A 24,115-nucleotide genomic window follows, 5' to 3' on the forward strand; every position below is an offset into this window, starting at 1 on the left:
ATCTTGGTCAGTGGTTGGACCAGTCATTAATTAGGATCACAGTGCACCTCTTTCTCCTGCTTTCTCCTCCTTGTCTCTAGGACCCACGTGTGACCAAGGCCCACACTAAAGGGGAGGGCCAGTTACCATCCTGTATCTCTGTGCTTCTGCTCAGAGCATTCCCCAAGCCTTTAGGGAATCATCCTGACCGGGTTCCATTCTTTGACATAGAGAAAGCCTGTTTATGGCTTGGGTGTGAGCTGTGTGTTTGATCTAGGTTACAAGAAAGTCTTACATTTGAGTATCACTGTTAGCCTATCTGATATTAAAGTGCTGTTTTGGGTTCCCATTTATTAGTGAAATATGTATTTAGCTTTCTCAGCAGTTGTCTAAAAGAAGAGAATGTTTGGAGAAAAAAATTGTGGGGCTGTTGGATTTTAATTCAGATGTCAGCAACTAGTGCTTCAAATGCTATGTTGATAACTAATATTAGTGTTTGAAGATTAGATTTCCAGAAACTTTAAAAATGACAGTATCTAAACTTGGATTTGTTATATCTAAACTTGGATTTGTTAAATAATTTATCATCATCTTTAAAATAGTATTAACCCCAGAACAAAGGGTTTAAAGACTAAAATCAGCTACCATCTTTTGTTCATCACCTGTTGGCATAGAGTAAGAGATTAATAATTTTTATTTATTAGACTCTAAGCAATTTGAGGGAACTAAATTGGCTTGTTCACCGTGATTTCTCCAGCATGTAGCATATTGACAGTTTATGTGTGTGTTTATACACTTAAATGTGTGTGTGCATATATAGTTCCTAAATGAGTGAAAATGAGTGTTAAAACTTTTTTACAATGTAAAATAATAAGATAATCATCTGTATTATATTATGGGATATATCTTTTGACTAATGTAGGAAGAGAAACAGAAGGGACATTTTATGCAGGAAAATAAAGAGATGTTAGTATTGGAATAAAATATGACAGCTTCTGGGCAGCAAAGTATAATGGGTATCTGAAGAATTTGAGAAGAATTAAAAGATATTAATAGTATTTCCACTCACAACATAGTTTTAGAAATAATTCCAATTTAATGTTTTCAACAAACATTTGTGTCATTTATCTGTGTGTGTATATATGTATCATATAATATAAACAAATATATCAGACAACAGTGTATATCACTTGAATGTTATATAATTATCAATAATAAAATGATATATTAAAATTATGTTCCCAAATTAGAATGCCCACAGGCTTGATTAGAATAGATTACATAACTGGAGTAATATTTAAAGCATAGTTCATACAATATAATCATAAGTTTACTTTAAATCAGTAGCTATATCTCTGGATTAATCATACTGATACACAGGATATTTACTGTCAGAATCTTTTAGTTTGATCTATGACTTTGCCAGGAAAGTGCTAGAGTAAACTATTGCACCCATTCTTTATCATCTGCTTACAAGTTGGTTGTTTGAGCGACTTAATTTTTCTATACCTAAATGGAAGACAGAGGGAATAAAAGAATTAAATAAAGGAGGAAAATTACATATGATTCTATTTTTAAACTTTATCATTTTTTGGTCACACTGTCATTAAGTATGCTCCCAATGAAGAGAGTTTTGCTTCAAACATGTAATTGTGAACAAGTAACTCCAAAGATTTTGGAATATTGCTTTATGTATAATTTAATTAAACTTTTGATTATTTCCTTGCTTTTTAATCAATAATATCACACAGCTATCTATTTCCTTTCACAATGTGAATTTTAGGACTTTTTCATTACTTTATGAATTATTGGTATTCTGAGGCCCCACTTGATAAAGAGTCATTTGAAAATTTATTCAGCAGCTTTTTCTCTATTAGTCCATGGTCAAGAGCATTTGTAGTAGTCACCTTTCCATATTTCTGCTTAGTACGTTGACAGCTGTGTGTATACCTCTTCCCTCCTCCCCAACCAGTATTCATAAATGAATGTTCATAAATAATACAAATCAGCTCCATCAGATTATTTCTCAAGATACTTTGAAATTACTGTGTAGTGAGGGAACTAACTTGATTTGGAAGCTGTGGGGCTGCTATGTGACCTTGGAAGCAGGGAAGCCAGTCTTTAGGGAGAAAAGAATAGAGCAAATGCATGGAGAAGGAAAAGGAGAAGAGAGACTGTGTTAGAATGCAAAGGTGAAGAGGAATTAGAAAGAAAGGCAGACAGATATCAATACATATTAGTTAAGGAGTCTTCATTTCAAACAAACCATTAGAGTGAGTTTATTGTTTCTTTTCCTCAGTTGTTTAATATTTATTTTTGTTACTACATGGCAGACACTGTTAAGATTTTGATGATAAAGTTGTAAACATGGGACTCTAATTCCCTCTCTCATGGAGATTTTATTCTATTGAGTAAATAGAATATCTATTTATTCTATTAAGAGATTTTACTGTATTGAGTAAACAATAATATAGTTTAGGATAATGGTGAGTAATGAACTGACATAGAGTACTGAAGAGTTAACTTGTGGGGAGTGAGGAAAACAATGTGATGATGTGGCATTTTTAGAGCCTAGAAGATGCAATTAACATCACTTACTTCTTTTCCCATTTCTTCTCCTAGAGTTTCTAGCTCAGTAATGATCTGATCAGAGTTACTGTATGTAATAGTGTGATTACATGTTTTGATACTAATAAGAGGGTTTAATATCTTTTCAACTTACAATTTCATTCCCTGGTTACTCTAAAGCTCAGCTCCTCAGCCGATGCCACATATTTTGCTTTTTGTCTTTGTTAGAGAAGCTCCTGCCTGTTCCTGGTATGAATCTTGTTAATTTTTAGAGTAACAGATCTCCAAACTGTGTCTTAACCCAAAAAAAAAGTGGATTTCTCATATCATTGTTTGACACTGTTTGGGCAGCTCTCCACAGCAGGTCTCCTCTAAGTGGAGGAGACCTTCCATCTTTAAGCTTCCCTCTGGAACACATGGCCTGCAAAGGTCACTACAGCAGAGGAAGAGAGAGTTGGAGGAAGCACCGCTGCTAAGTCACGTTAGTCATGTCTGACTCTGTGCGACCCCATAGACACCAACCCAACAGGCTCCCCTGTCCCTGGGATTCTCCAGGTAAGAACAATGGAGTGGGTTGCCATTTCCTTCTCCAATGCATGGAAGTGAAAAGTGAAAGTGAAGTCGCTCAGTTGTGTCTGACTCCTAGCAACCCCATGGACTGTAGCCTACCAGGCTCCTCCGTCCATGGGATTTTTCTAGGCAAGAGTACTGGAGTGGGGGTGCCATTGCCTTCTCCAGGAGGAAGCACACCAGCTCCTAATTAGCAAAGTGATGCTCATCATTGCTATCCAAACTTATTTGGCTTGAATTAATTCCATGGTTTCAAGCTAACCACATGGAGACTGGAAATGTGAAGGGGAATGGGGATCTATGTTGGATATTAACAGTTACTTCTATAAGGGAAATCTTCTGAAAATAGAACTACAAGCTTTAGTGATGGATGGACTGGAAGGGTGAGAGAAAAAAGGACTTGAGCTGTGTAATTAGGGGAATGATTGTTGTTGTTGTTATTGTTGTTGAGTCTCTAAGTCATGTCCGACTCTTTGTGACCCCATGGAGTGTAACCTGACAGGCTTCCCTTCACCATCTCCTGGAGTTTGCTCAAACTCATATCAATTGACTTGATGGTGTCATCAAACCATCTTATTCTCTGTCACCCCCTTCTCCTCCTGCCCTCAATCTTTCCCACCATCAAGGTCTTTTCCGATAAGTTGGCTCTTCCCATCAGGTAGCCAAAGTATTGGAGCTTCAGCTAGCAGAGAAGGGTAATTGACATAGTAGAAACCTGACTTTAACTAAAAAATGTGCTTTTGTTTATCTTTAATGTTATTTGCACTTGATTTAGAGGGCCAATTATTTTTATATCTGTTTTATAAAATTATTTTTAATTAATAAAGTCAAAGCATTTATTCTTCCTATAATTGGAATATCAGCTTCTTAGGCAGTATGTATATCCAGAGTAGAGAAACTCTGGTATCTGTCCTATAAAATAGGACAGAAAATTTATTATCCCAGAAAATAAACAGCAACAGGAACAGAATTGGTTTCTCTTTGAGAAACTATGGGGTGGTTTTTGGGAAAGGAATGACATTACTTGATGTTTAAACATAATGGCTGCTTTAAAAATGAATAGACTGTATGGTATTTAAGGCAACAAGACTAGTAATATCAACAAGAGTATAGGGAGATAAAAGAAGGGAAAAAGACTGGAAAGGGAGTCCTGAGGCATGCTAAGTTAGAGAAATGACAAAACAGAGGAAGAAACAATGGCCAATCAAGTAGATGAAAGACCAGACTATCGTGTCTCATAATCTAAGTGAATAACATGTTTCAAGGAGTATGAGGAATAAAGTATATGTCACAATAGGATGGGTTCTCTGACAGCACACTCTGAGATGAGTTGCAACATATGCCATGTTTATTAGAGAATGCTGATGGAGGAAGACTGGAGGAGGAGGAGGAAGGGATCACTGTGGGACAAATAGATGGAGCTGCAGTAAAGTGATGACAGCCTAGTTTGATTCCACAGAAGTAAAATGGCTCATCATAGTCTTCCCTTGTTAAGCTGAGTGGTTGAACTTTTAACGCCTTACCACAATTAATCATTAAGTATGTGTTTGTTGTTTGTTTTATTTCATTTCAGAGAGCAAATCCTCCCTGATTCCTATTGGTTTTGGGGTCACAAGTAATGCTCACCATCTTTCTCCTTTACTATACATTCCAAATTTCTCCCAACAGTTAACATCACTGGTGATTTCAAGGGTCACCATGTCTGGTGGCATGGCCCAGAACTTCAATCTTGGTCACCATGCTCTTCTTAAATTAGTGTTATCAATACTTCACTTGTTGATTTACCATAAAAACTTGGCAAGAGAGTATGAAATGGCATCTAAGTGGATCACCAGAGGGCCAAAAATATTCCTTCTTGTCCCCCACCCCCACGTTGTGTAACAGTAACCTTGTCAAGGTGATGACTCTTTGCTCCCTGGTCTCTGGACATAAGGATCCCAAATGTTCAGGCAGCAGCTAGTATATGATTTGAAGGGACTCTTGCTTGGTCCCCTAGTGGAAGTATGCCTTATATGGTTACTAAAACCTCTCATTCTGGGGAACCTAGAGTTTTGGGGAAAGAAATTACAAATTTCTTAAGTGGCAATTAAATTCTAGATCTGGTCCTTTACTTTCTCTGACCTGCTGCAGGAGATAACAGCTTATTTGTATACCACCAAAGAGGCTCTCTGGCTCTCACACTTGGCTTTCAATTGCCTGTTAATTGCTCTTAATTTTTATTGTCTTTTTCTAACTCCATCAGTGGAGCTTAGTTATAGCCACTTACTTCCATTATCATTATAGTTACTACTTTCCCATATTTTTAAAATACCTGATGAAATGTGTTAACTCTTGCCTCCCTTACACTAGCACATTGTCACAATTCACTACCAGTGAAAGTTTTAGCAATTGGAGCATCTTATTCTACCAAGATCTATTTGGGTTCCATCTATAGGCAATGGCACCCCACTCTAGCACTCTTGCCTGGAAAATGGACGGAGGAGCCTGGTGGGCTGCAGTCCATGGGGTCGCTGAGGGTCGGACATGACTGAGCGACTTCACTTTGACTTTTCACTTTCATGCATTGGAGAAGGAAATGGCAACCCACTCCAGTGTTCTTGCCTGGAGAATCCCAGGGAGGGAGGAGCCGGGTGGGCTGCTGTGTATGGGGCCGCACAGAGTTGGACACGACTGAAGTGACTTACTAGTAGTATTATAGCCAATGATAGGGCCCTAATTGCTAGGCAATTAATCCAGCTACAAAACCCATTCTATTGCCTACCATTTTTGTACCACTCCTGGTACATACTATTGCATGTTGAACCTTCTGGGAATTAGACCATTAGACAGGTTTAGTGTAAAGGCTATTTATTATGGTGTGATCCTAGGCAAGGTGGCTTTACGTAGCTGAGGCAAATTATGAAGAACTGATACTCATAGGACATTTGTCCCAGTCCAAATCATCTGTAAGACATTCAGTTCATAAGACTCTTGGTCCATTTGAAATCTTGTGGCTCAGACGGTAAAGAATCTGCCCACAATGTAGGAGACCTTTGTTTCATCCCTGGATCAGGAAGATCCCCTGGAGAAGGAAGTGGCAACCCACTCAGTATTCTTGCCCGGAGAATCCCATGGACAGAGGAGCCTGCTGGCCACAGTCCTTGGTGTTGCAGAGTAGGACATGACTGAGCAAATAACACACACACCTGTCCAAAAAGTCTATGGGCATATTTGGATAATGCCACTTGGTTTTGGACTGGGCTAAATATTAAGGACCTTTTGGCAGGATCTGAATGTCTTATGGATGTTTCATACAGGACCAAATGTCTGCCAGCTGAACTGACAGATGAAGGTGGTGGGCCAACAGTACTCCCAGCAGTTGGGGTAAGTTCACTGAACAGTATAGAAGACATTATTGAATATGCTTTTCTGGTGACATTTTTTTCATTCTTTTCAACAATTTAAAACCACTTGACTTCTGTTGGAGTCATATATTAGGAAGAGTACAGAAAGTACATTTTCATACTTGAGTCCAGCTCAGTCATCTACCATCTGTCAAACTACAGGGCAGAGCAAGGCCTAGAGGATACACACTTACTCCTTTTAAAGACAATATTCAGGCATTGCACACATAATTTCTTCTCATATTCCAATGACCAGAACTCTAGCATATGGCCAAACCCAGAAGCAAAGATTTCCAGGAAATGTAGTTTAGCTGGGTGGCCACATGCTCATATAAAACTTTATGAGGAGGGAAAAACTAAATATTCAGAAACAACCGAAACTCATGCAAAATAATCTCCACGAATAAAAACTGACATTCATCATTGCCTAGGCTTTTACCTAATTTTAACACTAACTCAAAATAAAAATTCTTTGTGATAGATCACACCTTCATACTAAGCAGTCTAACCCAGAGTTGTAGTAACCACTATGTTACTGCTATCCTATAGCAACATTCTGATGGCAGGGTTTGCTTTTCCAAGTTTTCTCCATCTTTCCTGAATTTATGTGTTCCCAGCTATTTCGGTATCTGTGGTGTTTGTCTCTGAGTCATCCCTTTATTACCTCTGATTCCATTATAAGACTTTGGACACAGTGAAAATTGAAGCAATATTTAGAGACAGGTATATAACTGGGAGTTTGTACTGCAGGTCAGCAACCACTTTTGCATTTTTATCAAGTTTAAATTCAAATCCCAGAAAAGTCAAAGAAAAAAGACATCTTCATGTGGGTTTAGTATAGTATTATTGCTCTCAGAGCAAAAGATGAGGATAAATAATGCCCAAAATAATGTTTGAAAATTTGTTTTACAAATCTTGGGAGAATATTTTTTTTCTTTTTCAGATTCTATCTTTTGAAGTCTGGGACTGAACTTGGCATCAAAATTAATGAAAACAATCAGATTGGCCCTATGTTTTGAAAAAAAGTTATCAGGCAATTTTAAGTGTTTATTCCTTGATTTAGTCATTTCTGTTTTAGGAACTTCAAGGTAAAGATTTGACATTAAACATGAGGCAATCCATCCACAAAGATGTTTATACCCATATAGTTTATAATAATAAAACTGAAAAGATACTGTCAAATTATGTGAATTGTTGGATGAACTTATATTCATTTGATAGAAAATAAGCAACTATTTAAAATAAGATGAAATATATTCATAATATTGAATGAAAAAATCAGGATACTGTTTAGCTAGCACATATTCAACAGTTGATATATTTCAGGTGCTTTTCTGAATACATTACATATGTTAACTTGGAATAACACTCATGTGAAGAAGACCCTGGTACATTGTCTCTGTTATACAGATAAGGAAGTCTAGGCACAGAAAACTTATACTATCTTGATCAAGGTCATAGAGAAAATAAATGGCAAAGATGATATTTGAACCCAGGCATTGACACTTCAGAACTTATATTCTTAACTGCCAGGTGATGTTGCCTTAAATGTAAAATATAGTGATTATGCCTGGTGAGGTAAAATTCTATTTTATCTGCTTGACGAAAGCATTGATTGTGTGACTTAAAGGTTGTCTTGGCATTAATGGGCTCATTTACATAAGATGCCAGGGAGCTTTTCTGAAGAAAAGAGAAAGAAGCAAAACTCAACCCCTTTCTCTTAAGCCCACCGGACTAAGGAAGTCCTGAGTGAGGTTCTGGGATCGGGCACGAGCAACATGACTTCAGAGGGAAACTATGAATAAAAACAGAAAAGTATGGAATGATTCAGTGGGCTCTTTATTGCTGTAAAGCTCCAGGTCAGAAGGGAGTGGGGTTCTAGGACTGCTATAGCTATGAATGGCATAGGGATATGCCTCTGGGTATGCCCAAATTCATGTCTATTAAGTTGGTGATGCTATCTAATCATCTCATCTTCTGCCACCCCCTTCTCCTTTTTGCCTTCAATCTTTCTCAGCAGTAAGGTCTTTTCCAAAGGATCAACTCCCATCAGGTGGCCAAAGTATTGGAACTTCAGCATCAGTCTTTCCAATGAATATTCAGGGTTGATTTCCCTTAGGATTGACTGGTTTGATCTCCCTACTGTCCAAGGGACTGTCAAGAGTCTTCTCCAACACCAGAGTTGGAAAGTATCATTTCTTCAGCACTCAGCCTTCCTTATAATTCATATGGGATTATAATATATTCCAACATCCACAGTGGCATCTCTGCCTTTCTCCAGTTTTCAATTCAACCCCAGGCATCTGTTTTTGAAAACTGTTCAGTTCAGTTCAGTTCAATCGCTCAGTCATGTCCAACTCTTTGTGACCCCATGAATTGCAGTACGCCAGGCTTCCCTGTCCATCACCAACTCCCAGAGTTCACTCAAACTCACATCCATAGAGCTGGTGATGCCATCCAGCCATCTCATCCTCTGTCGTCCCCTTCTCCTCCTGCCCCCAATCCCTCCCAGCATCAGAGTCTTTTCCAATGAGTCAACTTTTCGCATGAGGTGGCCAAAGTACTGGAGTTTCAGCTTTAGCATCATTCCTTCCAAAGAACACCCAGGACTGATCTCCTTCAGAATGGACTGGTTGGATCTCCTTGCAGTCCAAGGGACTCTCAAGAGTCTTTCCAACACCACAGTTCAAAAGCATCAATTCTTCGGCGCTCAGCTTTCTTCACAGTCCAACTCTCACATCCATACATGACCACTGGAAAAACCATAGCCTTGACTAGACGGACCTTTGTTGGCAAAGTAATGTCTCTGCTTTTGAATATGCTATCTAGGTTGGTCATAACTTTCCTTCCAAGGAGTAAGTGTCTTTTAATTTCATGGTTACAATCACCATCTGGGCACCATTTTGGAGCCCAGAAAAATAAAGTCAGCCACTGTTTCCACTGTGTCCCCATCTGTTTCCCTAGGAACAGACTAATCAGCAGTAGTAGTTATTCTGGACTCTTTCATCTTCAAAGTACATACATATTCTGGCTAAAGTGAAGACATAAGGGTGAACAGAACTTGTGTCTTGGATGAGAGAGTTCTAGGTGAAGGGGTGTGTGTGTGTGTGTGTGTGTGTGTGTGTGTGTGTGTGTATAGCACATGGCCTGGTTCGTGGTTTCTACTGTAAAGATAAACAGTAGGGTTACAAGCCAAGATTGATGCTTTTTTGTTTGTTTTTTAACTTTGACTGGGCTGGATTTGGGTCTCCACTGCTGTGTGCAGGCTTTTTCTAGTTGCGCCAAGCAGGGGCTACTCTGTTGTGGTGCGTGGGCTTCGCATTGTGGCGGCTTCTCTTGTTGTGGAGCATAAGCTCTAGGTGCATGGGCTTCAGCAGCTGCAGTGTGTGGGCTCAGCACTTGTGGCTTCCAGACTCTAGAGCACGGGTTCAGTAGTTATGGTGCACAGGCTCAGTTGCTCTATGGCATGTGGAATCCTCCAGGACCAAAGATCCAACCCATGTCCTGCTTTGGCAGGCGGGTTCCCATCTATTGTACAGACCACTAGGGAAGTCCCTGATGCTTTGTAAAACAAAAAATTATACCTGAGGAAGAAAAATGGGAGGAAATGAAAGAAAACATTGATTGTTTTATGATAGTGTTTTTTTTTTTCTTACCTGTTTCTTTGGATATTGTTGAATATAAAAGTGAAAAGGATAGTGTAATAAACCTTGGGTTTCTATCACCTTCAGGGATTTTCAACATTTTGCCATTATTTTTCACCTTTCTCCCAACCATTAGGGAGAGTGTGGTGGAGCATTTTAAAGTAAACCCCACATATTCATTTAAGGATATTTCCTTTTTTGTCTATCTGTTCTTCATATTTCTGTTAGTTTATTTATTTATTTATTTTTACTAAAACCCATTGTTCTGTTTAAGTCCAGTATAATATATTTACTATGGACAGGTTGGGGAATAGAGAAAAGTATTAGGAAAACAAATCATCTGTAATCCAACTTTCAAGACATAACCACTGTTAACATATGACCATGCTGAATTTACAGTATTATACCTATTTTTTTCATATCTTAAATCTTCTAAGATATTTTATGCATATATATGTATGATGGTGTTCTTAAGGTGTTAAAACTATTCCCTATGGTCAATGTTTTCTTTAAAGAATAAGCATTACTTTTCTAATGAAAAATAAAGGTAATATCCTTAACATTCTTTATCATTTTATCTATAAATATTGTTGGTGAAAAACATGTTTCATTAGGTTGTCTTCAAATGATTTTTTAAACATACTTATTTGTTTCAGCCTATAATTTTAAATTGTTTCTTCATCAATTCACAAAATCAACTTTTACAGAATAAATTTTACTTGCTAACCACATAGAGTGGACATGACTTCAGTATTTAGCTAGTATAATTCACTGCCTTCTAAATGGACAACATAAGGACCTTAGAGAAATGCCAAGGATGTGCATTTATGATCTGTGTACACAGAGAAATCTCAAGGAAATCAGCCCTTTACACACTTCATCTCAAAATACCCAAGTCAACCATGCATTGAAATTGAGTGGTTCAGGGAAATGCTCACCAAAGTCATCTTCATAACCTCTTACAGGGAGCAAGGATAATTCTATAAAATTGTTCCCTGCATTTTAACACCTCTTTAGTCTGCACTTTCGGCATGTGAAAATTAAATTAAGGGAAACCAATTAAATTGCCAAATTCTATCCTATGTTAATCTTTTTCTACATTCATCTAAAGCTAAAATGATTTAGATTTTGTTTTGAAGGTTGCTTGGGGTTACTTTACTGTAGAAAATCACTGAGACAAGTTTGTTCACCCAGACAGCAATCCGTGACTCCTACCAGCATACTGGTTCCTTTTCCAAGCAGCATCTTGCAGATGTCAGTAAATGCCTTGCTTCTCCTAATGCTGACTTCATGGTTCTGGGTAAGGATAACAAAGCAAGGTGCATCATAAATCTCAGTAAATAAATTAGGGTGAATGTTACTTTGCATGCCTGCATGCTAAATTTCTTCAGTCATGTCAGACTCTTTGTGACCCCATGGACTGTAGCCCACCAGGCTCCTCTGCCCATGGGGGTTCTCCAGGCAGGAATACCAGAGAGGGTTGCCATGCCCTGCTTCAGGGGATCTTCCTGACCCAGGGATCAAACCCATGTCTCCTGTGGCTCCTGTACTGCAGGCGGATTCTTTACCACTGAGCCGCCAGGGAAGCCCATATGTTACTTTGGGGAAGTTCAAATACTTAGTAGTAGCCTTTTATTACTCTTTGGAGCAGTGGCCCAGTCAGGGTCTCGGTGTGCCACTGTCCAACTCCGAGGCGGTGCATTCACTGCACTGTCTTGTCAATGGCGTGTTTTAAAGCTGTGTGACACCTCGGAAAAGAGTCTATCACACTGATATAATAAAAAGAATATTGTTCTGTGAGCTAAAAGAATGCCATTCCTACCTGACTCTGCTAGTGTTGAACCATTATCTTATTGAAAATTTTGAAGAATAAAAACACAATCTGCTCATCTGCCTGATCAATTTATGTCAGTAATGGTTGTTATACTTTACTGCCTGTTTTTACATTTCATTGGATCATATTGGCAAGATAGACACCTAAAATGATAGACAGCAACTGGTTTTTTAAGAATAATGACTGAAAATGGTGTTGCTGTGACCATTATGACAAGACATGGACAACCTAAATGTCCATCGAGAAGAATGGATAAAGAAGATGTGGTACAGATATAAAATGGAATATTACTTAAGCATAAAATGAATGAAATAATGCAACCTGTAGCAGCCTGGATGGACTTAGAGATTATCATACTAACTGAAATAAATCAGACAGAAAGTGATAAATATGATATGATATCAATCATAGGTGGAATCTAAAAAAATGACACAGGTGAACTTATTTACAAAATAGAAAAAGACTCACAGTTAGAAAAACCAAGTTTATGGTTATCAAAGGGGTTTGAAGGGGGAGGGGATAAATTAGGAGTTTGGGATTAACATATAAAACACAACTATTGAGTTGGCCAAAAAGTTTGTTCAGGTTTTCTTTAGCACCTTACGGAAAAACCTGAATGAACTTTTGGCCAACCTAATGTATTAAAAATAGGTAAAGAACAAGAGCCTACTGTATATCACAGGAATATCTTATAATAATCTATAATGGAAAAGAATCTAGAAAATATGTACATAACAATCACTTTTCTATATACTTGGAACTAATGCAACATTGCAAATGAACTACATTTCAATTAAAAAAAAATACACCAAAGGAATCACAACAGAAAAAAAAAAAAAAAGACAGCTTTACGATATACCTATTTAAACTGTAAAATTCAATAGTTTTTAGCATATTCACAGAGTTCTGCAACAATCAACATGACTTTAGAACATTTATTTTTCATCACTTCCCAAAGAAACCTCATGTCCATTAGCAGACAATCTCCATTTCTTTCTAACTTCCTGTCCTCCCACATTCCAGCCTTGGGAAACCACTAATGAACTTTTTGTCTGAATAGGTTTGCTTATTCTAGACATTTTATATAAATGGTATCATACAATGTGTAGTCTTTTGTGAATGGCTTCCTTCATTTATCCTAATATTTTTAGTGTTTGTTCATACTGTAACATGTTAATGCCTCATTCCTTTCTGTTGCAAATAATATCCATTGTTACGTATGTGCCACATTTGCCTTTCAAATCATCAGGAAATGGGCATTTGGGTTTTCCTCACTCTGACTATTATCTATATTGCTGTTTTGAACAACATATATATGTTGTATAAGTTTTTTTTTGTGTGTGAACATATGTTTTTATTTTATTTCAGTTGAATCTATAGATAGGAGTGGAATTGCCAGGTCACATGATAACTGTGTTTAACATTTTTGAGATTTTAGATTGTTTTCCAATGTGGCTATACCATATTACAATCCCACCTGCAGTGTATAATTGTTCTACTTTCTCTACATCCTCATGAACACTTGTTATTATCTGTCTTTTTAATTATTATAGCTATCCTAGCAGGGACAAAGTGGCATCTCATTGTGTTTTGATTTGCATTTCCCCACTGGCTAATGATGTGCTTATTGAACATTTGTACATCTTTTTTGGAGAAATGTCTATTCAGTAATTTATTTTTAATTGAGTGCTTATCAAATAACAATTTCTTAGTAGAAACTTGAAAGTTCTCAAATTCTTAATAAGTGAAATAACTACATTTTTATCCTAATTTTAATATCCATTGATTTTATATGATGTGTAATCTGAAGAGATACAGCCCATATTATCTCTCCCCATCAGACTGTAACTTCAAGTAGACATGTACAGTCTGTTGTAGTTTTTGTTGAGATTTACATCTAGTACTGGACTTTTAGTATGATATGTACTAAATATGTTGATGGATAAGTGAGTGGAGACATCTCTTGCTTAAGAACACTAACCGATTCTGCTCCCCTGGGCCTTTTTGTATGATTTTTTTTCTAGTCCCAATAGGTCTGGTTCATTCTGAAATGTTTAAAAGTAACAATAAAATTTTAATCACCTGTAGCAACCAAAAATTATTATTATTAACCAAAATTACACCATCCTTGTGATGAAGAAGATTTAGATAAACTCTTTTGAGTCTTTCCAAAAGAGATGGCATTGTGATATAATAAGAAATATATATCTGGTCTTTGTCCTTGGTTCCTAGCACAGAAAATAATGTAATCAAATAAATTAATATTTGTTTTTATCCTCAGTTCCTGAAATAGCTCCAAAGTGATAAAGGTAAAAGGAATGTCTTTTGTTACTCATACAAAATCTTTTTCAACCACACCTGAGTTTATTTTAATGAGATGACTTTGCAAAAGTACCTAAGAAAAGGACTCTGATTGCTGTGTACCACCCATAAGATTAGATTTGGAACTTTCAGCCCCAACCCCAATCTCTGTGGAGAAGAGAGAAGCTAGAGATTGCTAAGCACCAATGGCTAGTAATTTAATCACTCATGTCTATACAAGGAAACCTTCATAAAAACCCTAACCAAAGGGATTTGAAGAACTTCTGAGTTAGTGAACAAGAATTTCCAAGTGTCTGGAAGGTGGTATACTCCAAACTCTATGGGGAAAGAAGCTCCTGTGTTTGGACCCTTCTGAACCTTGCTCTATGTGTATCCTCATCTAGCTGTTCATTTGTAACTTTTCATATATCCTTTGTAGTAAATTAGTAATTTTGTTGTTCAGTCGCTCAGTCATGTCTGACTCTGCGACCCCAGCATGCCAGGTTTCCTTGCCCTTCATGATCTCCTGGAGCTTGCTTAACTCATGTCCATTGAGTCACTCATGCCATCCAACCATCTCATCCTCTGTCATCCCCTTCTCATGCCTTCTTCAATCTTTCAATCAGTCAAAGGATTTAGCATAGTCAGTGAAGCAGAAGTAGATCTTTTTCTGGAATTCTCTTGCTTTTTCTATGATCCAGTGGATGTTGGCAATTGGATCTCTGGTTCCTCTGCCTTTTCTAAATCCAGCTTGAACATCTGGAAGTTTTCTGTTCATGTACTATTGAAGCCTAGCTTGGAGAATTTTGAGCGTTAATTTGCTAGTGTGTGAAATGAGTGCCATTGTGTGGTAGTCTGAGTATTCTTTAGCATTGCTTTTCTTTGGGATTATAATAAAAACTGACCTTTTCCAGTCCTGTGGCCACTGCTGAATTTTCTAAATTTGCCAGATCCCCAGGTTGGGAAATCTGTTGTGGGTCCTACAACTTTTACAACAGTGCTTGAACTTCTTTGCTGTAATTGTTCCCCAGTCTGTGGGTCGTCTGCTCGGCAGCTCTATAGTGGGATGAATGGCGACCTCTTCTAGGATGACTTGTGCCACAATGCCATGCCTCCCAGGGCTGCTGCCGCCAGAGCCCCTGTCCCCATGGTAGGCCACTGCTGACCCATGACTCTGCAGGAGACACTCAAATGCTCAAAGGCAGGTCTGACTTAGTCTTTTGTGGAGGTCAATGCTCTTCAAGATTTTGTTTGCTCCCTCCAAGCATCTCTCCAGGGTATGAGGTTTGATTTTAGACATGATTGTGTCCCGCTTGCCATCTTGTTGTGGTTTCTCTTTTGCCCTTGGACATGGAGTATCTTTTTTTGGTGGGATCTAACAATCTCCTGTTGATGGTTTTTTCAGTTGCTAGCTGTGATTTTGGTGTTCTCCCAGGAGAAGATTAATGCAAGTACTTCTACTCTGCCATCTTGTGGAACTGGGAAAATTACTAATAGTAAGTCAATTATTTCCCTGGGTTCTGTGAACCATTCTAGCAAATTACTGGACCTGAGGAGGAGGTCATGGGAAACTTCAATTTATAGCTGCTCAGGCAGAAGTATAGGTGACAACTGGGGGCTTGCAATTGGCTCTGAAGGTGAGGGTGATATTGTGAGACTGGTCCCTTAAGCTGTGGTATCTGTATTAACTTCAGTCAAGTTAGTGTCAAAATTAAATAGAACTGTAGGACACCCAACTGGTGTTAGAGAACTAATCTGTGTGGGGAAAAAACTCACATATTTGGTATCAGAGATGAAGTGTAAGAATAGAGAAAAACAGACATTTTTCCTTTTATCAGGTATTTCCTTATTCTGCCACTAGTCCATATCCACCAAGGTTTGAGCAGGGAGCCTCCAGATTAGTGGCAGCAAATAATCAAAGGTAAATTATACCATAGATTAATGATCAAAGTTAACTTCTCCTGGAAAGGTATTGAATTCTATGTTTTGTGACCCTCTTGATTCTAAGCAGTCTCTGATTGTGCAGAACTAGAAAATGAACACCAAAATTCCACTGCCCATTGGTCAGTCTGTGTGAATGAAATGTCCTGCCAACCCTCAAAGCAAAGACGAGGGAGGCTGGTTTTATGCACTGAATTATGTCCCTTGTTCATTTTTTCAAAATGAACCAGAGTCATTTTGAAACTAACCCCTGGTACCTTAGAATGTGTTTGAATTTGTATGTAGGCCTTAAAAATGCTGATTACATCAAAATGAGGTCCTTAGATCAGTTCTAATCCAATATGACTGATTTTCTTATAAGAAGAGATTAGCATCCAGACATGCAGAGAAACAAAACAATGCAAGACTCAGGGAGAAGACGGTCATCTAACAAGTCACTGAGAGAGGCCTCATATGAAACTAACCTTGTAAACACCTTAACAGCATTTTAGCCTTCAGAATTGTCAGAAAATACAGTTCTTTTATTTTAAGGAACTCAATGTAGGATACTTGGGTATAGCCACCCTAGGAAATTAATTTACTAGTTATGTGTGGAGTGGAGGTTGAGAGGGAAATCTGGGATTGATTATTGACATTGAAGTTTTCTTATCTCTCTGCTGGGAGGACTAGGAAGATGCAAGCAGATAAGATAATATACGTCTGCCCAAAACAGAAAGATCTAGAAAAAAGGCATTCCTGTTCTTCATTTTTTGATTAACCACTTCCTCAGTATCTCTTTAGACTACAAGCCAGGACCATTTTTCTGATTACAAAGGACACATTGTAAATCAAAGACACGGTAGAAATTAAAAAAACCAGATGGCCAACTTTCCATATTTAGCATTTGAACATAAAGAGTAGACTTCTGCAGAGTGGATTAAGTTTATTTTTTCATTAAAAAAAATCTTTCTTTAATATACAGGTCAGGAAGCAACAGTTAGAACTGGACATGGAACAACAGACTGGTTCCAAATAGGAAAAGGAGTACGTCAAGGCTGTGTATTGTCACCCTGCTTATTTAACTTATATGCAGAGTACATCATGAGAAACGCTGGACTGGAAGAAGCACAAGCTGGAATCAAGATTGCAGGGAGAAATATCAATAACCTCAGATATGCAGATGACACCACCCTTATGGCAGAAAGTGAAGAGGAACTCAAAAGCCTCTTGATGAAAGTGAAAGAGGAGAGTGAAAAAGTTGGCTTAAAGCTCAACATTCAGAAAACTAAGATCATGGCATCTGGTCCCATCACTTCATGAGAAATAGATGGGGAAACAGTGGAAACAGTGTCAGACTTTATTTTTCTGGGCTCCAAAATCACTGCAGATGGTGACTGCAGCCATGAAATTAAAAGACGCTTACTCCTTGGAAGGAAAGTTATGACCAACCTAGATAGCATATTCAAAAGCAGAGACATTACTTTGCCAACAAAGGTTCATCTAGTCAAGGCTATGGTTTTTCCTGTGGTCACGTATGGATGTGAGAGTTGGACTGTGAAGAAGGCTGAGCACCGAAGAATCGATGCTTTTGAACTGTGGTGTTGGAGAAGACTGTTGAGAGTCCCTTGGACTGCAAGGAGATCCAACCAGTCCATTCTGAAGGAGATCAGCCCTGGGATTTCTTTGGGAGGAATGATGCTGAAGCTGAAACTCTAGTACTTTGGCCACCTCATGCAAAGAGTTGAGTCATTGGAAAAGACTCTGATGCTGGGAGGGATTGGGGGCAGGAGGAGAACGGGACAACAGAGGATGAGATGGCTGGATGGCATCACTGACTCGATGGACGTTAGTCTGAGTGAATTCCAGGAGTTGGTGATGGACAGGGAGGCCTGGCGTGTTGCGATTCATGGAGTCTCAAAGAGTTGGACACGACTGAGCGACTGAACTGAACTGAACTGATGCTATTAAAGTTCTCAGCACACTAAAAGTACAAATATCATGGTTTTGACTTTTCATTGTGGTATAACATACATAACATAAACCTGACCTTTTTAGCTGTGTAAGTGTTTAGTTCTGTGCAACAAATGCATTCACATTGTTCTGCAATGGGCATGATCAACTATCTCCAGAACTTTTAAAAATCTTTTCAAATCCAGTGATAACTTTTATTTTTTTTTCTATTTTTTAAAATTTTATTTTATTTTTAAACTTTACAATGTTGATTGGTTCTGCCACAAATCCAGTGATAACTTTTAAAATAAGCTTTTGCTTTGTAGCTTGATGAGTAATTCTAATAAGCATGATAGGAAGTTCCCAGTGAAGTCCTCTCTTCCTCTTTTCCCCCTGTCCTACCTCTTCCTTCCTTTTCTCCTCCTTCTCTTTCCTTACTACATTCTGGCTTTCTCCCTTCCTCCTTCCCACCTTCCCATCTAACGTCCTTGAAGAAGGAATTTCTAAAGTCTTTTGAACATATTTATACATAATTAAATTTAAAGGATAAAATTTGGCTTCATTTGTTTCTAATTCTTCCAAAAGGAACTGATAATGACCCTTTACTGATGTGGCTCCAAGAATGATCAATCATTTGTCTATTTCTATTTGAAAAATATTTATTCATTTTATATTTTAGAATTCACATATAAATGATAACATGTATTTATTTTTGCCTGTATCACTTATTTCATTAGGTATAATACTTTCCAGGCCCATCCATGACCTATGTTGTTGCAAATGGCCATTCTTTTATATGTCTTAGTAGTCTTCCATTTTGTATATATATATATATATATATATATATATATATACACATATATACACACACACACACACGCATACATATACACCACATCTTCTTTATCCATTCATTTGCTGTTGGACACTTAGGTTTGCTTATATATCTTGACTATTATAAATAGTGCTGCTATGAACATTAAGGTACATTTATCTTTTTGAATTAGTGTTTTTTTTTTTTTTTTCTTGAGATATGTATCCAGGAGTGGTATTTCTGGATCAAATGGCAATTCTAGTCAAAGCCATGGTCTTTCCAATAGTCAAGTATGGAAAGTTGTGTATATGAGATCATGTATGTGAGGGTTGGACTTATAAAGAAAGCTGAGCACCAAAGAATTGATGCTTCTGAATTGTGGTGTTGGAGAAGACTCTTGAGAGTCCCTTGGACTGCAAGATCAAACTAGTTAATCTTAAAGGAAACCATTCCTGAATATTCATTGGAAGGACTGATGCTGAGGCTGAAACTCTAATACTTTGGGCACCTTATATGAAGAACTGACTCATTGGAAAAGACCCTGATACTGAGAAACATTGGAGACAGGAGGAGAAGGGGACAACAGAGGATGAGATGATTGGATGGCATCACCGACTCAATGGACATGAGTTTGAGCAAGCTCCAAGAGTTGGTGATGGACAGGGAAGCCTGGTGTGCTACAGTCCATGGGGTTGCAAAGAGTCAGACATGACTGAGAGACTGAACTGAACTGATGTCCGTTCTATTTTCAGTTTTTTGAGGAACTTCCATATCCTTTTCCATAATGGCTGCATGAGTTTACATTCTCACCAACAGTGTAGTAGGGTCTTTTTCCTCCACATTTTTTCAGTATTTGTTTTTTTGTGGTCTTTTTTGACAATAGCCATTTTGACAGGTGTGAGGCAGTATCTCATTATGGTTTTGATTTACATTTCCCTGATAATTAGTGATATTGAGCATCTTTTCATATGCCTTCCCATCTATTATAATATCTTTTCTAATATATAAAGTTTTTAAATGCTTTTATTTAGCAAAATAGTGGATATAATAGATTTTCTTTCTTCTGGTTCATATCTGTTTACTATTTATTATATATTATTGTGTACTTTTTTACATTTTGTTTTTTGTTGGTTGGATCAAGCTGCTCTCCCCCACCCAGTTTCTCTTGTTATATTGGAGTTTAACTATTCATTTCATTTCTTTAATATCTACCTGCCTTTATTAATGGCAAAATATATGTATCCATTTTACAAAAAGTAATTTATAAGTAATTCTTTCTCACAATTAACTATATTTTTCAATTGTGTCTCCATTTTCCAAAAAGAAGAGACATTGAGAATAGTCTACCTTTGGATCCTACTTCATCTTATTTTTTTCTGAGATATCTTAGTATTTTTAGTTCTAGATTATTGTTATGTTTTCCCCTGTAATGTGTCTCTTCTATGACAAGAATCCTTACCTGGCACTTAACTTACATACCCTCAACCACGATATCATTATCTATTTAGATTCAACTATCTGTACTGCAAAATTGATTGTTCTACACACTTTCACTTTTTTCCTCTGATGTTGAGGCCTCTGTCCTAACATTTGTAGTTTTGGTTATATTTTTTCCTGAGAATTTTCCTCAGAAAATTTTCTTTGATTTACCTAATTGATGATCTTTCTTCTATTTGTTCTTTTGTTTTTATTTCTGGATCCAGCTATTGTTTTTATCTAATTACCTCAGATTCACCCTCTCAGTCGCTAGTATTTCCTTGTTCCCTATCTCTTCTGTTTTCATTTTTTTTACATTATCTCTTTCTTTTAATCTTTCAGATCACTAATTTGGATTTCAACAATGTCTATTCAAATCATCTTCAATTCATCCTTGAATTTTATAGTTGTATATCACTTTTTTCCACATAAGCTTTTTGTTTTGTGCTAACTTTGAATGTCTTTAACTGCTCTTACTAATTTTTTTTCTATGTTACTCAAATTACTATCTTTTTTCTAAGTAGTAGTTGCTAGAAGGAATTCATCTTATCAAGAAGTATGAATTTATTGAACACATCCATAGAATTGCATTGTCTTGAGAGATTATGTTGGGGAAGGGATGGGAAAGAGAAGAATGAAAGCAGAAACAGTTTAGACCCTACCCCTGTGCCACACACATCTAATTAGAATAGATTATATCTGCATAATGAAGGTTACATTAGAAACCTGTACATGTGAGGATGATTACAAAAGACTTCCCTGGTGGCTCAGACGGTAAAAGCGTCTGCCTACAAAGTGGAAGACCCAGGTTTGATCCCTGGATTGGGAAGATTCTCTGGAGAAGGAAATGGCAACCCACTCCAGTATTCTTGTCTGGAAAATCCCATGGATGGAGGAGCCTGGCAGGCTACAGTTTGTGGGGCTGCAAAGAGTCGGACACGACTGAGCAACTTCACAACAAAAATATGTATTAGGAGACCATCTATTCAATCCATGTAGTGTAGAGGAAAGATCAGAAAACGGTGGACTTAAATCTCAATTTGCCTACTTACTAGCTGAGTAATCTTGAGTCTTAAAAATAGAGATATGGAAATAACATGATTCTATTTGAGAAATTCCTTTGCATTGATCACCGGGGAAGGCTTTCTTATTTCTCCCTACTATTCTTTGGAACTCTGCATTCAAATGGGTATATCTTTTCTTTTCTCCTTTGCCTTTAGCTTCTCTTTTATATCAGCTATTTGTAAGGCCTCCTCAGACAACCATTTTTCCTTTTTTCATTTATTTTTCTTGGAGATGGTCTTGATCACTGCCTCCTGTACAATGTCACAAACCTCCATCCATAGTTCTTCAGGCACTCTGTCTACCAGATCTAATCCCTTGAATTTTTGTCACTTCCACTGTATAATCATAATCAGGTATGATTCAGGTCATACCTGAGTGGTCTAGTGGTTTATCCTACTTTCTTCAATTTAAGTCTGAATTTGGCAATAAGGAGTTCATGATCTGAGCCACAGTGAGCAATTGTTTTTGCTGACTTTATAGAGCTTCTCCATCTTTGGCTGCAAAGAATATAATCAATCTGATTTCAGTATTCACCATCTGGTGATGTTCATGTGTAGAATCTTCTTTTGTCTTGTTGGAAGAGGGTTTTTGCTATGACCAGTGTGTTCCCTTGGCAAAACTCTGTTAGCCTTTGACCTGCTTCATTTTGTATCCCAAGTCCAAATTCCTGATATCTCTTGATTTCTTACTTTTGCATTCCAGTCCCGTATAATGAAAAGGACATCTTTTTTGGGTGTTAGTTCTAAAAGGTCTTGTAGGTTTTCATAGAATCGTTCATCTTCTTCAGCATTACTGTTTGGAGCATAGACTTGGATTACTATTGAATGGCTTGCCTTGGAAACGAACAGATCATCCTGTCATTTTTGAGATTGCACCCAAGTAGTGAATTTCATACTCTTTTGATGACTATGATGGCTACTCCATTTCTTCTAAGGGATTCTTGCCCACAGTAGTAGATATAATGGTCATCTGAGTTAAATTCACCAGTTCCAGTCCATTTTAGTTCACTGATTCCTAAAATGCCAATGTTCACTTTTGGCATCTCCTGTTTGACCACTTCCACTTTGCCTTGATTCATGGACCTAATATTCCAGGTTCCTATACAATATTGCTCTTTTCAGCATCAGACTACTTCCAGCACCAGTCATATCCACAACTGGGTGTTGTTTTTGCTTTGGCTCCATCTCTTCATTCTTTCTGGAGTTTTTTCTTCACTGATCTTCAGTAGCATATTGGCACCTACAGACCTAGGGAGTTCATCTTTCAGTGTCCTATATTTTTGCCTTTTCATGCTGTTCATGGGGTTCTCAAGGCAAGAATACTGAAGTGGTTTGCCATTCCCTTCTCAGCAGTAGCCACAGGACTGGAAAAGGTCAGTTTTCATTCCAATCCCAAAGGAAAAAATACCAAAGAATGTTCAAACTACTACACAATTGCACTCATTTCACATGCTAGCAAAGTAATGCTCAAAATTCTCCAAGCCAAGCTTCAACAATTTGTGAACCATGATCTTCCAAGATGTTCAAGCTGGATTTAGAAAAGGCAGAGGAACCAGAGATCAACCTGCCAACATCCGTTGGATCGTTGAAAAAGCAGGAGAGTTCCAGAAAAACATCTACTTCTGCTTTATTGACTATGCCAAAGCCTTTGACTATGTGGATCACAATAAACTGTGAAAAATTCTTAAAGAGGTGGGAATACCAGACCACCTGACCTGCCTCCTGAGAAATCTGTATGCAGGTCAAGAAGCAGTAGTTAGAACTGGACATGGAGCAACAGACTGGTTCCAAATCAGGAATGGATTACCTCAGGCTGTATATTGTCACCCTGCTTATTTAACTTATATGTAGAGTACATCGTGTGAAATACCAGGCTGGATGAGGCACAAGCTGGAAGCAAGGTTTCTGGCAGAAATATCAATAACTTCAGGTATGCAGATGACACCACCCTTATGGCAGAAAGTGAAGAAGAATTAAAGAGCCTCTTGGTGAAAGTGAAAGAGGAGAGTGAAAAAGTTGGCTTAAAATTCAGCATTCAGAAGACTAAGATCATGGCATCTGGTCCCATCACTTCATGGCAAATAGATGGGAAAACAATGGAAACAGTGAAAGAATTTATTTTCTTGGGCTCCAAAATCACTGCAGATGGTGACTTCAGCCATGAAGTTAAAAGGCACTTAGTCCTTGGAGGAAAAGCTGTGACCAACCTAGACAGCATTTTAAAAAGCAGAGACATTACATTGCCAAGAAAGTTCTGTCTAGTTAAAGCTATGGTTTTTCCAGTAGTCATGTACAGATGTGGGAGTTGGACTGTAAAGAAACCTGAGTGCCAAATAATTTATGCTTTTGAACTGTGGTGTTGGAGAAGACTCTTGAGAGTCTCTTGGACTGCAAGGAGATCCAACCAGTCCATCCTAAAGGAAATCAGTCCTGAATATTCATTGGAAGGACTAAGGCTGAAGCTGAAGCTCCAGTACTTTGGCCACCTGATGCAAAGAACTGACTCATTAGGAAAGACCCTCATGCTGGGAAAGATTGAAGGCAGGAGAAGAGGATGACAGAGGATGAGATGGTTGGATGGTATCACCAACTGTATGGACCTGAATTTGAGT

This window comes from Bos indicus x Bos taurus, chromosome 7, assembly GCF_003369695.1.
Source record: "Bos indicus x Bos taurus breed Angus x Brahman F1 hybrid chromosome 7, Bos_hybrid_MaternalHap_v2.0, whole genome shotgun sequence".
Classification (NCBI taxonomy): domain Eukaryota; kingdom Metazoa; phylum Chordata; class Mammalia; order Artiodactyla; family Bovidae; genus Bos; species Bos indicus x Bos taurus.